Genomic DNA, 18,628 nt, shown 5'->3' with positions numbered 1-18,628 from the left:
CTGGGTATTACAGAAAGAAAGATCCACGAACTTGGAGATGTGACAATATAAATTAATTAAACTGAAGCAGAGTGAGGAAAAATATTTTAAAAAATGAACAAACCATTAATGACACATGGAATAATACCAAAGAGTCTAACATACATGTAATTGGAGTCATAGAAAAGAGAGCAAATGTGACAAAAATTTTAAAGAAACAATGGCCATATATTTCTAAAATTTGGTGAAAAACATCAATATATATAGATCCAAAAAATTTAATAAACTTCATATGAAGTAAATATACACACCTAGACACATCATGACCCAATGGCTCAAAAAGATAAAGAGAAAATATTAAAAGACAGAGCAAAAAAGAAAGACTGCATACAAGGTAACATGGATATAAATTATGATTTTTTTAAAAATTAGAAACAATGCAAGCCAGAAGACAATGGAGCAACATCTTTAAAGTGCTGAAAGAAACTTCAGTCTTGAATACTGGAGCCAGTGAAATGATACGTACTTCAAAAATTAAGGCAAAATAAGGACATTTTCAGATAAGCAAAAGTTGAGAGAATTATAGCCAGCAGATCCTCACTACAAGAAGTGCTAACGGGGGGGGGGGGGGGGGGGAAGGGGGAGGGGTGACTGGTTAGCTCAGCTGGTTAGAGCATGGTGCTGGTATCAGCTGGTTAGAGCGTGGTGCTGGTAGCACCAAGGCTGCTGGTTCGATCCCCACATGGGCCACTGTGAGCTGCATCCTCCTTACCAAAAAAAAAAAGAAGTGCTAAAGGAAGTTCTTCAAACTGAAGGGAAGCAATGCCACATAGAAACATGAAGGAACAGGAAGAAATAAAAAGTTCTGGAAATGGGAAGCATGTGGGTAAATAAAAATAGACATTTTTCTCTTTCCTTAAGTTTTTAGAGTTCAGTTGACAGTTTAAAGCAAAGTGAATAATAATAATATATCATAGGGTTTATAACATATGTAAAAGTAAAACATCTGATCATAACAGTGCAGAGTACAGAAGGAGCTAAATGAAAGTTTCTTGTACAGTTTTTTACTACATGTGAAATAGCATAAAATTGATGAATTATAGTCTGTAAAAAGTGAAAGTTGCATAGTGTAATCTCAGTGTAAGAACCAAAAATAAAACAAGGAGGTATGACTAAAACTCCAATGATGGAGATAAAGTGGAATACTAGAAAATAATCTAAAAAAAGTCAGGAAAAGAGGGAAAAATGGGCAAAAACAGGGGGACAAATGGTAAACAAATAGCAAGGTGGTAGACATAACCTAATATAATTATTTATCAATAATTGTATAAATGCAAATAAGCTATGTGCCTCTATTGAAACCTGAGTGACTTGGCCTGTATCTGGTTCTAATAACATTATAAGCTATTTGGTTTTTCTTTTTTTACTGCTCTGCTTTTAACTTTCTTTTTCCATTTTCTGCTACCTGTGAATTTCATTTTCTTACTTTTGAGGTAGGCTGAATATGAATTATATTTAAATCAGAAATTCCATGTGTTTGGAAATTGAGCAGGAAATCTGGGGGCTTCTTCAGCAGTTTGGTCTACCATATTGGCAACTTTATTTTAAAAGTTTAAATAATCCATCCTGAATTTTGTTTTAAGCTAACAAGTAAGTTTTTAACTTTATTTCACAAATTATTAACCCATTGCCCTTATTTGTTAAATAATCTAGCCTTTCTACACTGATTTGAGAAGATACCTTGATCACAATCTAAATTATTTTATACATTTGTGTACATTACTAAATTTCTGTTCTGCTACCATGGTTGTCTGTTTCTGTACAAGGAAATGCAAGATATATTCAGTAATATAGTCTTAAAATTATTTCAGCTTTACATTATTTCAGTTTTAGTGTCTTGTTGGTGAAGGCTCATATAATCACCATCATTTAAAAATATACAGTCTATTTACATGAACTAGAGAATAGTTTCGTCAAGTTTAAACATTTTGTTTGGATTTTATTTGAGATAATGTTAAAGATGTAATGCAATTTAGGGTAAGAATTGGTATTGAAGTGGTATTAGATTTTCCCACACAGAAATATGGCATTTTTCCATTTATTGAAGATATTAACATCTCTCAGTAAAGTTTTGCAATTTTCTTTGTATGGATTCTATACATTTTTGTCATAAAGGTATTCCTTCACCCATATTTAGTAACTTGTTTTGTTATAGTGAATGAGATCTTTTTGTCATATATATTTATGTACATACATATATAGTTCTCTTGATCTGACCTTGTGTTTAATGAAATAAAGTATTAAATTTTTTCTTTTACAAAGCTCACTAATGTGGTATTGTGGTCAAATTTTCTCCTTCCTTCCTTCCTTTTTCCCTCCCTCCCTCCCTCCTGTTCTCCCTCGCTCCTTCCCTTCTTTCCTTCCTTCCTTTCTTCTTTCCTTCCTTCCTGGTTAACTATTTTTGTTGAGGGATAATATACATAAAGTATGTAAGTGTAATAATCTTAAGTGCTCATCTTGATGAATCTTTACGTAATTATACATATACCCAGGTTAAGATATGGCATTGGGCATCTTTCCAGTACCCCAAAAGATTCCCTCATGTTCCCTCTCCATCTACACCAACCCCTGAGGTAACTATTGTTCATATTTTTATCAACAGGAAGTAGGTTAACCAGCTTGTGAATTCAATATACCAGTCTTGAGGTTCATACACTTTGTTGTTCTCATCAGTAGCTTGTACATTTTTATTGCTTTGTAGTATTCCATTGTATGTGTGTGTGTATATGTGTATGTATATGTCTGTGTGCATACACTTACACATAAATCTTTATGTATACACACCAACATACCACAATTTATCAGTTTATTTGTCCATTCTCCTGTTGACAGGTCTTTGTGTTGTTTCTGGTGTTTTACTATTATGAATAAAACTACTACAAACACTCTTGTACATGTCTTTTTGTGAACATGTATACAACTTTCTATTGTGTGTGGATTGGCTGGGCTGTAGGATATGCACATGTTTACTTTAATAGACACTATCAAATAATATTCATAAGTGGTTATACTATTTTACATTCCCACCATCAATGTTTGAGAGTTCAAGTTGCTTCATATTCTCACTAACATTTGGTATTGTAGGTCATTTTAATTTTAGTCATTCTGGGTATGGGGAGTGGTACCTCATTAAGGTTTTAATTTGCATTTACTTGATAAGTAATAGTGTTCAATACATTTTCATATGCTTATTGACCATTTGGATAGTTTCTTTTTTAAAGTGCCAGTTTAATATTTTTATACATTTTTAAATTGTATTGTTTTTTTGTATTCATGTGCAGGAATTTTTCATATATTCAGATATGAGTCTTTGTCCTGTCTGTTCAGAGATATTTGTCTGGGGCTTGACTTCTTATTCTCTTAATAATTTCTGCTGATGAACAGAAGTCTTTAATGTTAGTGAAGTTCAATTAATCAGTTGTTTTTCACTTAGGGTTACTGTCTTCTTATGTTCTGTTTAAGAAATATTTTCTTATCCCAAGGTCATGAAAATATTCTGTTTGCTTTTAGAAACTTTACAGTATACCTTTTATATAAAAATCTACAATCCATCTCAAATTAATTTCTGTGCCGTGTGTGAGATAGGGGTTCACACATATGTCTTTTCCCATTTTGAACATCCAAGTTTCAGCACCAATTATTCAAGATCATTCTTTCCTCCTGACTGAATTTCATTGGTGCTGTCCTTGTGAGTCAGGTGAGCATATCACCGGGTCTAGTTCTGCATTTTATTTTGGAACATTGGCTTACTTATCTATCCTATTTATCCTATTGGTGAATACCTCTGTGTCTTAATTACTATGGCTTTCCATCTTTGTAAGACTTGAAATCTAGTAGTATAAATTCTCCAACTTTGTTCTTCACGATCGTCTTAGCAATTCTAGGTCCTTTGCATTTCCTTGTAAAATGTAGAATCAACTTGCCAATTTCCAGAACTATAAACTTTCTGGGATTTTTACTTCATTGAACTTATAGATAAGTTCAGGGAGAATTAATGCCTTAACACTATTGAGTCATCCAATTCATGGTCATGGCTGTGTCATTTATTTAGCTCCTGTTTTAATTTCTCCCAGCAATTTGCTGTACTGTCGGTGTACACGTCTTACACAAATTTTGTTAGATACATCACTAAACATTTCATATATTTTTAATGGTATTGTAATGCTATAGGGTTTTTAATTTTTTATTTTCCATTTTGTCGGTCTTTTATAGAAATACAATTTTATCAATTGACTTTGTATTAATTCACTTATTAGTTCTAATAGTTTGTTACAGATTCTTTTGGAATTTCCACATGTACAATTATGGTAGCTGTAAATAAAAAGTTTTACTTCTTCTTTTCCACTTTTTATGGCCTTTTATTTATTTTGCCTTTTGAAGGGATTTTCAAATAATTTCTCTGTAGAATGATGGTCCTAATTCAAGTCATATGTAAAACGAGCTGTAGAAAGTATCAGGAGAAGGAGGACTTAGTTGGAAAGAAGATTGGATAATTTAATTGAAGCAATGATGTGAATATGATTTCTCACTGAATGCCCCTATTGATACTAAGTATTTACATGCACAAAAAAGTATACAATACCCATGCATAATAAATATGTACATGAGCAACCAAATTGTGAATCATCTTTGTAGAAAATGCAAGAAAATCTTTCCTAAAGAAAAATTTTTGTTAAATCACCATATAAAGCTCAAGAGCTTGAGTGCAGAGGTCTCAAAACAAACTTTGCTTATGTCATACTTTGCCTCTTTTGGGACCTTTTGGAGAGCAATTTTCCCTGTATTCATCCACCTGGCAGCCTTGTTTGATTAAACATTTCCCTGGGATATTTATGTGGAAACCACGGAAAATAATTTCAGCACATACGAGATAAGAACAGGGTTTCTGTCTTCTATGTCTACTCTGGACTTTGCCAATTCGGTGTTCCACTGATGTTCCTTGAATGAGTGAATGCATGACTAAATGAAAGGAGTGAATCAGTGGAATTATGGATGAGAGAAGTCTGTCCCAATCTTCAGCTATCTTTGATAATCCACCCTGTCAAACTCTGAAATTATTTGCTATTTTTCTGTTTGATATTTAAATAATCTGGTTTCCCATTTACAACTTAGTTCCATTAAAAGAATATTCTCATCCATAGTCGACTGTTTTCAAAAATAGTCACAATAATTTCTCTCCCCACACCACTTCCATCCCACTTCTCAAGGTTGCCATTGGTAACAGTCAAACAGTAAATTAGGCGAAGTAGATGTTGGGTGGACTGAATTGGGCTGATTTTAAAAGCTTAACTTGGTTGCATCAATCTGTGCGTTACATTGTGTAGACATGTCATGGAAGCAATGTCATGATTATTGCACAGCATCAGTGAGCTTCACTCTCTCATCGGCTTTGGCAGGGGAGTGAAAGTGTTCTCTCCTCACTGACCCTCCATCTAATTTGAGGCAAGCGCTTCCACTCTTTGTTCATACTCAGCACTCCTGCCAGTGCCAGCCAGGCCTCAACCTCTCACACGAATAGTTTCCCTGTGTACATCTCCATCTCCATAAATAACTTCTTTGGACCCTAGGGCTCTCAGTACAGTGCTTCGTAAAAAGTAGGCCCTCCAACTAATATTTGCTAGATGCACAGAAGAAAAGAGGAAATGAGAAGGGGGTAGACATCAAAGGTGAGATGCACTGAATACATACCGAATGTTGCAATCTACAAGGCATAGTATATATACATTAAATTGCACTGAATTGCTTTCTAGTAATTACAGTGCTAGGCTTAAAATGGTTTTTAGAGAGGCATTAGAAATTCCTACTTTAGCTTAATCACAATGTTTAGTTTTCTCTAGGAAGGCACCTTATTTATTTAATGTCACAATGCTAAAATCATTCCTTTCTGCAATGTTCAATAAACAGAAAAAGAAATCCCAACATCTATATTAAATTGTTACTAACAAAGTAAACATTTCTCCCCCTGTTTTTTCCGAGTTGATTAAGCACCAGTGTATTTAAAAATGTTTCCTGAGCCTGAGAAAGGCTCCCCTCTGAACATACAACTATTGAGTGTAGAATGTTTTTCCTACCACTTGATTACAATTTGGCAGTAGTTTCTGAATAATTTACAAATTTTAAATTTCTGTGCCCCAAACACACATGTGTTTGCAGCTAAACAGACTTGAAAGAATATGCAAATTGCACTTTTATGTCAAAAATGAGTGAACGCAGCTTCACGCAGAAAAAAGCAAACTGTCACCCTCATGTTTTTGTTTAGACTAATCTGTGTGCTGTCGCCCCCACATCAGACTGCATCAACATTTTCTTTGGGATATTAGACGTAAATGTTTATGGCTGCAGATAGCCTAGGAGGGATTGGCACTTATTAAAAACGACCCTGGAGTATTTTCTTTGGTTTCCACATAAATATCCCAGGGAAACGTTCAATCAAACAAGGCTGCCAGGTAGAGGGAAATGAGCATTACAGCAGAACACTAGGGTCTCCCAGGTCCTGTTGAGTGGGAGGCCCCATCCAAGACTGTAGTCAAAAGGCTGGGCCCAGAGGACCGGGTGGAGCTGGCTTTTTCTCAGTGTGGATGATAATCTCAGCTGCTGCTGCCTTGAAATGCTTCTCCCTGAGGCCAGGAGTCCACCGCTTCCCACAAGAAAAGCTTCACATTTTAAAGAGTCATCAAAAATCTAGATACCATATCTGGATTTCAGTCCACCGTCAGCTGTGGGGCTCGAGCCTGGGTATGTTGTCAAGATGGTGCAACCTATCGCAGCCCCACTGGTTTTCTTCATGGGTTGTGGCAGGTGGGAGTCCACCATGTCTTCCCAAAGGGTAGGAACTGCTTCCTAAAATTGAGGCCTGGAAACGTCCATTCTTAACTCCAGAAAAAGCTACAAATTTTATTCGAGAATCTCAGACACGGAGGACACATTTCTAGCCCTCCCTGCTTCAGCCAAATTGTATCCAAACTCCACTGTATGAAAGTCCGGTATGTTCTCCTGTTGCTAACCACTTCAATGTAATCACTGTCCTCTAGCTTTTACCTCGGCTCCCTGAAATTCAGGGAACGTCATCCCCGTCTCAAAGGTCTTTTTTGCCTCCTCTCATCCCACTACAATAGCTATTACAAAGCTCATAAATGACCTCCACAAAACAAATCAAAATGAGCATTGTTCCAACAATAAAAAACAAAAACTCCATTAAAAAATTGGTAGAGTACTTGAATATGTAGACATTTCTCCAAGGAAGACACAAATGGCCAATAGGAACATGAAAAGATGTTAACTTCACTCTCAGGGAAATGCAAATCAAAACCACAATGAGATAATACTTCACATCTATTAGAATGGCTATCATCAAAAAGACAAGAAACAGGTAGTGTTGGAGAGGTTGTAGAGAAAAGGGAAGGGAACCCTTGTGTACTGCCAGTGGGCATGTAAATTGGCACAGCTGCTATAGAAAACAGTATGATAGTTCCTCATAAATTAAGAATAAAAAAAACATATTATCCAACTATTTGATTGCTGGATACTTATCTGAAGAATACAAACACATTAATTCAAAAAGATATATGCATCCCTATGTTCATTGTAACATTATTTACAGTAGCCAAGATACAGAAACAATCTAAGTGCCCATGTCCACTGATGAACAAATGGATAAAGAAGATGTGGTACATACACACACACACACACACACACACACACACACACACACACCACGTAGGAATATTACTCAGCTATAAAAAAGAATGAAATCTTGCGATTTTTGACAACAGGGATAGATTTTGAGGGGCCTATGCGAAGTGAAATAAATCAAACAGAGAATGACAAATATCGTATGACTTCATTCATATGTGGAATCTAAAAAGCAAAACAAAATAAATGAACAAACAAACAAAACAAAAACAAAGTCATAGCTGCAGAGAACAGATCAGTGGGTACCAGGGTGGAAGGGGATTGGAAGGTTGGCAGGAGGGGAGAACCAGGGTCAACTGTAGGGTGGATGGCAACTAGACTTTCGTGGTGACCCCTTGTGGGGGACACAGATGTCAACTTATATTGTTGTACACCTGAAACTCATATAAGGTTATATACCAATTTTACCTCAATAAAAAAGAACATTTTTTTTAGTTCCCATCTTTTCTTACCTCTCAACAATGTTGATAATCTTGGCCACTCCCTCCTTTAACCCCCTTCTCTTCTATTGGCTTCAATATCGCCACGACCATTTGGTTTCCCTTTATGACTGGCTACTACTCTCTCCTTTGCAGGCTCCTTCCTCTCCATACAGTCTTTAAAAGGGGATGGACCCAAAATCACATGATCATCTCAAGAGGCACAGAAAAGCACTTGACAAAATCCAATACCCTTTCGTGTTAAAAATACTCAACAAACCAGGACTAGAAGGGAACTTCCTCAACCTGATAGAATACTAACGCTAGTAGAAAACTAATACAGATTTTGGTCCCTGGAAGTGGGGTGCTGTTGTAACAAATACCTGAAATGCAGAAATGGCTTTGGAATGGGGCCATGGGCAGAGGCTGGAAGAATTCGGAGGAACATGATAGAAAAAGCCTAGGTTGCCTTGGACAGACCGTTAGCAGAAATACAGATGCTAATAAACGCTGCTAATGAGGACTCAGAAGGAAATGAGAAGCACAGTAGAGAAAACATAAATTGCCTCAGATTATACCTAAATCATCAGGAACAGACTGTTGGTAGAAATATGGGTGTTAAAGGTGCTGCTGTTGAAGGCTCCGAAGGAAATGAGGAACATGTTATTGGAAACTGGAGGAAAGGGGGTTCTTGTTACATAGTGGCAGAAAGCTGAGCAGAATTTTGTCCTGCAGTTATGTGGGAAGCAGAACTAGTAAATGATGAAATTCAACATTCAGCTGAAGTTTCCAAGTGAAGTGTTGAAGGTGTGACCTAGTTTTTCTTGTTGCTTATAGTAAAATGCAAGAGAAAAATTGAAGCAAGAACTTAAAAAAAGAAAAAAGGATGCAGGACTTAATGATTTGGGAAATTCTCAGCTTATGCAGATTGCAAAAGACTCTAGGAGAGATTCACTCTCAGGAAAGTAGAGGAGAAAAGTTGAGAGTGTAGCTGCACAACCTTTTGCCGATACCTCAGAAAAATAAAAAAGAAGAGTATTCAATTTCACCAAAGGCTCTTAGAGATTACATGTATGACACTTAGACACCCTCAGCTGTCTCATCAGAAGCCAAAAATAGAGCTGGGAAGATTTAGGGAGACTCTGTGGAGGGACCTTTTGTCTAATGGGAGAACAACAGATTCTTGAAAATTTTATACCAGCAGAAACACTGCCAGCTTGTACCAAAAGGGACAAAGAGAACCAAATGAAAGCAAGCTGTTGGACCCTCAAAATTCTTCAGGCAGGAAACAGGCTGGTAAAACTACCCAGCTGCAAAGACATGTAACCTTTCCTGAGAGAGAACGGATGGCTCAGAAGATGGAGCCTCAGGCTCAGACGGTAGAACCAAGGACCCAGCAGTGGGAACTGAGGGCCCCAGAAGATTATCGCCAGGGCTTGAAGTCCCATGGAGTTTGCCTGGTTGGATTTCTACATTTTGGGGGACCAATGACTCTTTTCCCTTTCTATTTCCTCCCCTTTTGAGCCAGAATACCTATGCCTGTCTTACCTTTATATTTTGGGAGCACATAACTTGTTTCTTCAGTTTCACTGGTCCACATGGAGAGGAACTGTGCTCTGGGACAGATATACTGAGTCTCACCCATACTTACATTGATGCTTTAGGGATGGTATTTGGGACTTTTGAATTGATGAGATATAGGTGAGGTTTTAGACTTCTTGATGCTGTAATGAGTTGAGAATTTGGGGGATCTTGGGATGGGGTAAATGTATTTTGCATGTGGGACAGATATGAATCTTTGGGGGTCAGAGAGTAGAATGTGGTAGGCAAAATAATGCCCCCCCCCCAAAGATATCCACATTCCAATCCCTGAAATCTGTGACTATGATAACTTACGTGGGAAAAGGGACTTTGCAGATGTGACTATGGTTAAGAAAGTTAAGATGGGGGCAGGGGGGGTGGCCAGTTAGCTCAGTTGGTTAGAGATTGTTGCTAATAACACCAAGGTTGCCAATTCGATCTCCACATGAGTCACTGTGAGCTGCGCCCTCCTTAAAAAAAAAAAATGTTAAGATGGGACCTAATCACTTGAATCCTTGAAATTGTGACCTTTGTCTGCTATAGTCAGTAAGAAAAAGATGTGACTACAGAAGAAATGCCATGAGAGAGATGCCATGTTACAGGCTTTGAAATGGAGGAAAGGGGCCATGAGCCAGGAACTGTGGGTGGCCTTTAGAAGCTGGAAAAGGCAAGGAAGACTCCCCTACAGTCTCCAGAAAGGAACATAGGCTGACACCTTGGTTTCAGTCCAGTGAAGCCCATATTGGGCTTCTAAACTACAGAACTGGGAGATAATAATATTAGTTATGGCAGTTATATAACTATTACAGTTATTCATGAAAAACCCACAGCTAATATCAACTTACTGGTGAAAGACTGAATGCTTTCCACTTAAGTTAAAAAATAAAACAAGGATGTCTGCTCTTTCCACTTCTAGTCAAAATTATACTGGAGATTCTAGCCAGGGGAACTAGGCAGGAAAAAGAAATAAAAGGCATCAAGATTGAAACAGGAAAAGTAAAACTAGCTTTATTCATACATGACAAGATTTTGTATGTAGAAAATCCTACGGAATCTATAAAAAGATATCAGAACAAATAAACAAATTCAGCATGTTTACAGGATACAAGATCAATATGCAGAAATCAATTATGTCTCCATAACATTGACAATGAACAATCAGAAAATAAAATTACGAAAATAATTCCATTTATAATAGCATCAAAAAGAATAAAATGCTTAGTAATAAATTTAACCAAATAAGTGCAAGACATGTATCCTGAAAACTACAAACACTGCTGTAAGAAATAAAAGAAAAAAGATATCGCCTTCTCATGGATTGGAAGACTTAATATTGTTCAGATGGCAATACTCCCCAAATTAACATACAGAGACAAAGCAACCCCTATTAAAATCCCAGCTGGCTTCTTTGTGGACATTAATAGGCTTATCTTAAAATTAATGTGGAAATTCCAGGGACCCAGAATAGCCAAAACAATCTTGAAAAAGAGCAAACTTGGAGGACTCACACTTTCTAATTTCAGAGCTTACTACACATCAAGACCGTGTACTATTGGCATAAAGATAGACCTAGAGATCAATACAGTAGAACGGAGAATCCAGAACTGAACCCTTACATTTCTGGTCAATTGATTTTTGACAATGGTGTCAAAACAATTAAATGGGGAGATAATAGTCTTTTCAACAAATGGTGTTGCAACCACTGGATATATACATATACAAAGAAATAAATGTGGATTCTGGCCTCCGAAACATACATAAAAGTTAATGAAAATGGATCAGAGCTCTAAATGTGAAAGCTAAACCTATAAAACTTTTAGAAGAAAATATAGCTTAATCTTAATTCTTTGTGACCCCAGATTAGGCAATGGTTTCTTAGAGATGGCACCAAAAACACAAATTACAAAAGAAAAAATAGGTAAACATCATCAAAATTAAAAACTTTCATACTTCAAAGAATGCCATCAATAAAGTGAAAAGCCAACCCACACAGAATGGGAGAAAAGTTTTGTAAATCATATATCTGATGAGGGATTTGTATCCAGAATTTAAAAACCTCTACAACTCAATAATAAAAAGACAACCCAACTTAAAAATGGGCAAAAGATTTGAATAGATATTTTGGCAAAGAAAATATACGAATGGCCAATAAGCACATGAAAGAACGCTCATCATCATTAGAGAGACGCAAACCAATCCCAGTGATGCCCCTTCACACCCACCAGGGAGGCTAAATCAGAAAGACAGACAATAACCAGTGCTGACGAGGAGGCGGGGAAATGAACTCTCAGACATTGTGGGTGGGAATGTAAAATCATGCAGCTGCTTTGTAAAAACAGTTTGCCAGTTCCTCAAAAAATTAAACACAGAGTTACCATATGACCCAGTAATTCCACTCCTAAGTCTATAAGAGAATTGAAAACATATGTTCACACAAAAACTTGTTCCTAGCAGCCTTATTCTTATTCATAATAGCCCCAAAATTGAAACAATCCACATGTTCATCAATTGATGAATGGATAAAACAAAATGTGGCATATCTATACAATGGAATATTATTCAGCCATAAAAAGGAATAACGTACAGATACATGCTACAACATAGATGGATTTCAAAATCATTGTGCTAAATGAAAGAAGCCAGACACAAAAGGTCACATATCATATGTTCCCATTTATATGAAGTGTTCAGTATAGGCAAATCCGTAGAGACACAAAGCAGATTAGTGGTTGCCAGAGGCTGGGGGTGAAGGTCGGTTTCCTTTTGGGGTGACAAAAATATTCTAGAATTAGTAGTGATGGTTGCACATCTTTCTGAATATATTAAAGTACTGAATTGTACACTTTAAAAGGTTGAATTTTAGGTATGTGAATTATATCTCAATAAAGGTTGGCTATGTGTTTAAATAAAAACAGTTGATAGGTTTCAAGCCTTGGTCCTAAATCTTATTCTTTTCTACACTCTTTCTAGGCAATCTCTATTATCCCTATGCCTCAACTGCAACTGAGGTACCCACGTATCCCAGGATTATATCTCTACCCCAAATCCTTCCTCTGAATTCCTGTCCACCCAAACTCTGCATTTTCGCCTGTTGCTCTTAGCCCTAAGTTCACGCAGCCAAGTTCACGTCGTGCCCTCACTTCACTGTTACTTCTATAACAGTCTGTCCTATTTACCTCTCAAACTCTTTGTTCAAAAATATTGATGAATATATGAACAAATGAAGGAAACATTCTAACCGTTCCATGTTGTCAGGCCTAGGTTTCAGGCTCACTGATGTATGGGTGTTACTTATGGGAAACGGAGGCTCTTAGTAGAAAATGCACTTGCTTACAATGCATATGTCCTACTACAGAAAGGTAAGGAGTAAAATGTATTTAGATTTGGACCCTTCCAAGAGGCAGCACAGAGATCATTCTGCCATGACTGCTGACCTTCCTGGAAGATTTTGAAAAACCCACGCCTGAAAATGGGAAGGCTCTGCATGCTTCATGAGTGTTTGGTGAGTACTAGACAGTGGGAAGGTTTGTGCTCTTTTCTATAAAGATTTTATGGTGGTGCCAGCAGGATGAGGGCATTTTTCACATGTGGCATAGCAGAGGCTGCCTCTTGCAGTTTTCTTATGCTTGCAGCAATAAACCTTTTATGACAATCCTGCTATCTTGCACACTACATACATCTTCTTGTGCTAATTTCAGTCTTATTAGCTGCTTTCCTTAAGGGCGGGACAAATGGTGACTGATCTCCAAGTATGCATGTAGTCATAAGAGACATGAGCAAAGCCCTCTTAGGGTTTGTACTTTTCTTTCACTTGAAGAGGCCAGACTTAAGTTGCATGATTTTAGTTACTCTCTGGGTGTGTGCTGGGCTCCAATATGGACCATATCTGGGATAGCCTATATACACAAAGTCTGACAATTAAGTTTGTGAACTTATTGCAATGATGTTGCTAACCTTTTTTGATACCAGAGGGGTTATTCATTATGAATTTGTACCAACTGGACAAACAGCTAACCAAGTTTACTATCTGGAAGTGCTGAAAAGGCTGCATGAAAAAGTTAGACAACCTGAACTTTTCACCAACAATTCATGGCTCTTGCATCACGACAAAGCACCAGCTCACACGGCACTGTCTGTGAGGGAGTTTTTAGCCAGGAAACAAATAACTGTATCGGAACACCCTCCCTACTCACCTGATCTGGCCCCCAGTGACTTCTTTCTTTACTCAAAGATAAAGGAAATGTTGAAAGGAAGACATGTTGATGACATTCAGGACATCAAGGATAATATGACAACAGCTCTGATGGCCATTCCAGGAAAAGAGTCCCAAAATTGCTTTGAAGGGTGGACTAGGCACTGGCATTGGTGCATAGCTTCCCAAGGCGAGTACTTCGAAGGTGACTGTAGTGATATTCAGCAATGAGGTATGGGGCACTTTTTCTAGGATGAGGTAGTGAACTTAATTGTCTGACCTCGTATTTAATATTGGGTAGTGGTGAACACTTGGACTTGGCCACCCTCCACCATCTGCGCTATAACATGCGCATTCTTTTATATGTGCAATATATAACATGCATTCTATAATTCTGCTCATTATCAGGATTTAACTGAATAGCAGCATAAACTACTCTGTATATTTGCTGAAAAGCATAACCTACTGAACGCTGCAGAGACATTAAAAGCCATGCTGGCAGACTCTAGATTTTGTCCTTCTTCCCAAAGCTTTGCTGCAGAAGCCTTAGCTTGGGGCCGAGAGGGAGAGGTACAGGGGAATGCATTTTGGAGAAGGACCATCTTCTCCCCTCTTCCTCACCATTGACAAGAACTGCTGGGTTGAGCATGTTGCACCCTGTGCATCCTGACCCTTGACCCTTGCCTTTTCCTCCTCTGTCAGAGCCTTGGTTGTCCTACAGCGGCTCACTACACACCACTTAAGTCCCATGCCTTTTATGTGGCCCAACTCGCACTGTGGGCAAGCAATAAAAAAAGCCCAATGTGTATAGATGATGTATTATAGAATTGTACACTTGAAACCTATATAATTTTATTAACCAATGTCACCCCAATAAATTTAATTTTAAAAAAGGCAAAGCAGGTAAGAGCACAGGTTTAGGGGTCAGACACACGTGGGTTTGAATACCGTGTGACCTCAGGCAAGTTACTTAGCTTTTCTGAAACTGTTTCTTCATCTGGAAAATTGGGATAATACTACCAACTCCCTCATGAGGTAGTGAAAGAATAAGTGTGCTAATAGGTAAAGCAGAGTGCCTCGAACATGAAATGATCTAATAAATGTCAGCTATCACCACCACCACCACCACCGCCGCCATTATCATCATCCTCATCATCACGATTGTATTCATCAGTTTTAGTTGCAAGAGACAGAAGCCCATCTCAAATGAATTTAAGCAAAGAAGAAAAATATTTTGGTTCAGTTAATTGGAAAGTAAAGTCTCGGCACAGGCTGGATCCAGAGTTTTAACAATGTCATATCTGCTCAAACTTTCTCTCTCCAAATATCACTCTACTTTTCTCTCTTGGCTTCACCCTCCAGTGGGTGAACTAAAGGGCAGCTGGGGAACACTAGCCTGCAGAGGCCGACCCCCTCGTCCAAAGGCCCCCCCCCCACCAAAGGGCCTCCAGCCCAGGTGTCCAAGCTCCATTCACAAAACTACCTCCCAGCAAACAGCCGCCCCCTGGCCACTCCTTGTCCCCTGAAAGACAGACCTGGGTAAGGGGCTTCCACAGGCTCTGGAAATAGATTCAGGGCTGTTTGGGGACAGAAGTCTGGGGTCCTGGGCATCAGGAACACAGTCTAAAGGTGGGAATAGAAAGAGTGCAAGCTCAAGATGGGCACGTTCACTTGGTTCCAGACTCATCACCCCATGGGGAAAGGCAGGGCTGAATGAGGGCCCGAATAGGGGCCCTGGTTGCCAGGTGAAGAGAGGTAGTTATTTATTATATAGTGTATTGATTCAGTAGTTATTGGTGTAGAACACTTCAATAACAATTCAAGACAGGATACAATGAAGTGTTGTGAAGTTTCAGAAGAGAGAGAGATCACTGCCACCAAGAAAGGATTCCTTGAGAATGGGGCCTTGGAGGATGGGAAGATCAGGCTAGAATGGGACATAGAGAAGGGCATTTCAGGTGAGGAGAGCAACGTGAACAGAGGCCCTGAGGTCAAATTGGGTCTACTGTATTTTGGGCCAGTGAAGAGCTTGGTCGAGTAAGACAGAAGGTGTGTGCTGGGAGAAACAGGAGCTGATCGGTGGGAGCTGGTGGAGACATTTAGAAGAGTTTAAGAGTTCTAACAGGTCCAAATCGGTTGTAGTAGACTTGGGGAGTCTTTGAAGGCTTATGAATAGAAGATGATGACTGTGCCATGTCAGTGGGCCCAAGGGCTCCCCCAGATCTGAGATCGGGGCTACTGCATGAGGCACCAAAAGTGTTAGTGCGGATGATGAATGGTGGGAGGTAAGTTGGGGGAGGAAAGGAGCACTTATGCACAGTCCAGGGAACAGGCCAAGCTGCCAAAGTGACCAAATCCAGAGCTGATGGCACCAGAAGAACCAAGTACCTGGCCCTGGGTGAGCTGCATACAAATGTATTCCCAAATTGAGCTGTTGGGGCAAATGAGATGGACCTCCGCGTACATCCAGTCTTACTTGTGGTTAAGATAACCAACTGAACTGTACCAGGTGTTTGCTTTTCGATTTTTGTCCCAGTCCCCGGATGGGCAAATCAAATTCAGTGAGTCCATGCGACCTGTCCTGGGTGAGGTTACTGCCTCTGGATGCTCTGTGGGCAGAGCTGGCGCCTCAGACTCAGGCTGACGCATTGGTGAAGTTCCTGTGGCCAGAACTGAGGGCTTTTTCCTGGCTGGTGTTGCTGGGCGGTTTGTAGGGCCCTGTCTGTTGGTCAGGGGTGAATGCAAACTGGAATGTATTTGTACAGGGGGCTTCCAGTCCTGGTCTGGGCCTGCTGGCTTCTCCTGTGAGAAAGGGGAACCGCAGGCGCCTGGCCAGCCACATGACTGGGGTATGTGCCAACAGGTCCAGGCGGGTACCCTCTGGTGCCTTGGTTCCTACAGCATGGGACACTCAGAGGGCCCCAAGGGTATTTCTGGGTGAGAAAAAAAAATCATTCCAGGCCATTTGATTCTGCCCCAGCCTTTCAGCTGGGCAATTTATACTTGTGTGGTACCCATCAACCCACAATTATTTATTGATGGCCTGTTATGCATCTTCATTTATGTGGAGTGTCATATGAGATACAGAAGAGATCCAAATGACTGCTAAGGAGTCCAGAAGTTTAAGTTTGAGGACTTGCATTCAAGTCCCAGTTCTGGTATTTACTAGTTATGTAACCTTTAGTAAGTTTTCTAACCTCTCTTTCCCTCAGTTTATTCGTCTGTAAAATAGGTACAGAGACACTATAAAAACGTGGATATGAGAAATAAATGATATCATCTATAATGATATATCATCAATAGAGAGGTATTTATTCTAATCTAATAAATGGAGATTCATATAATTACTAATTTTATAATATATTTTCATAATACAATTTGTTCTGAAATTCAATGAGTTCTATGAAACTTTTTCTTGCCAAGACACATGTAATCCAACTGGGGCAATAACATTAACACACATACAATAGCAATAAATCCAAGAGAGAAAGAAAATATACCATATGGGCTAAGAGTCACTTGGTATTTTCTCAACTACGGCCCAGATAAATGTGGTCATTTTCTTCCTTTCTTCTTGCCACCTCTCTAAGAAGAGTTTGGTTTTACCACAGGCTCTTGAAGGTGGAAATTGTCTATGGTTAGAACAACTGTCCTCTTGGACCCTGTTTACAGAGGGAACACCCAGGCCCAAGGAGGTATAAAGCCTTGCACTGCAAAGATTGAACCTTTAGGAAAAGGGAGAGCTGACTTGACCTCAGGATGTCTGGCCTTTTCCAATCACTCTGCTACCCTCTGACTTGGCAGTCATCTGCAGTACGTAAGATCTGGGTCACTGAAGGGGACCCACTGGCTCCTCACTACTCCACTGCAGGCCATGCCTTACTTTCCTTCCCCGGGGGCATCCCTCCCACATAACGATAGGGGCAGAAATCACTGTCTTTGAAAACATTAATTTTAGAGTGAAAACAACTATAACAAAGCAGAGCAATGGGAATTTTTCAAATGGGACTAGGTGGAGAGACAGGTAAAAACACGCCCCAGGGCTCCTCCCCCCAGCAGGAGCCAATACACTCTGATCTTAGACCTTCCAGCTTTCCCAGTCCACAACCCTCAGCTCAAGGAGTGATCACCCCATAGCTGCAGTGTCCCCGCTGCCCTTTCCCCTACCCCCAGCACTGGAGGTGGGAGCAGCCAAGCGCAGTCCTTGGTTTTGCCATTTTCCTATCTGGCAGGAGTTGCGAATCCTTCATTACTGAAAATAACTTCTTTACCCAGGGCCCAATCACCGTGAAACCTCATATCATCAGGATGCGATTTCTTCCAATCCCGTATAGTAACTGATTTTCCTAACGATGTCCCCGAGGCCCTGCAACACCCTGGAATGCTCTCTGAATCATTGAGGGAGTATGTGGTTGTGTTCAGTCTAGTTTTAATGTGAAGTGATTCTCGCTGTGCTTTTCCAAAGCCTGGAATGAAAGGCAACGCTTATGGGACCTACTCAGCTGTTATGGAGAAACAAAAGACAACCTGTCCATGGAATGGCAGCACGTCCTGGTCATTTCAGCCACTTCTGCTCAGCTCTGGTTCTATCTATGCCCTTTGGTGTTTGTCGAAGGGGTTTGAGACCTTGCATTTTTTGGTGTATCCTGCTTCTCTCATTTGGCTGCAAAGTCCTCCAGGGTGAGAAACATTTCTCACCTCTCTT

General features: G+C 39.4%; 1 long non-coding RNA gene across 1 annotated transcript in view; it reads right to left on the bottom strand.

Annotated features, from left to right (window-relative positions):
* The window catches only part of LOC109456350 (uncharacterized), a 98,579-nt gene that overhangs the window by 19,210 nt on the left and 60,741 nt on the right, over positions 1 to 18,628 (bottom strand). The gene's annotated exons all lie outside the window — the stretch shown is intronic.

This window comes from Rhinolophus sinicus, chromosome 2, assembly GCF_057876585.1.
Source record: "Rhinolophus sinicus isolate RSI-liver-muscle chromosome 2, RSI-T2T, whole genome shotgun sequence".
NCBI lineage: Eukaryota > Metazoa > Chordata > Mammalia > Chiroptera > Rhinolophidae > Rhinolophus > Rhinolophus sinicus.
Note: the sequence above shows the minus strand (reverse complement) of the source record. Positions and strands in the feature narration are given on the sequence as shown.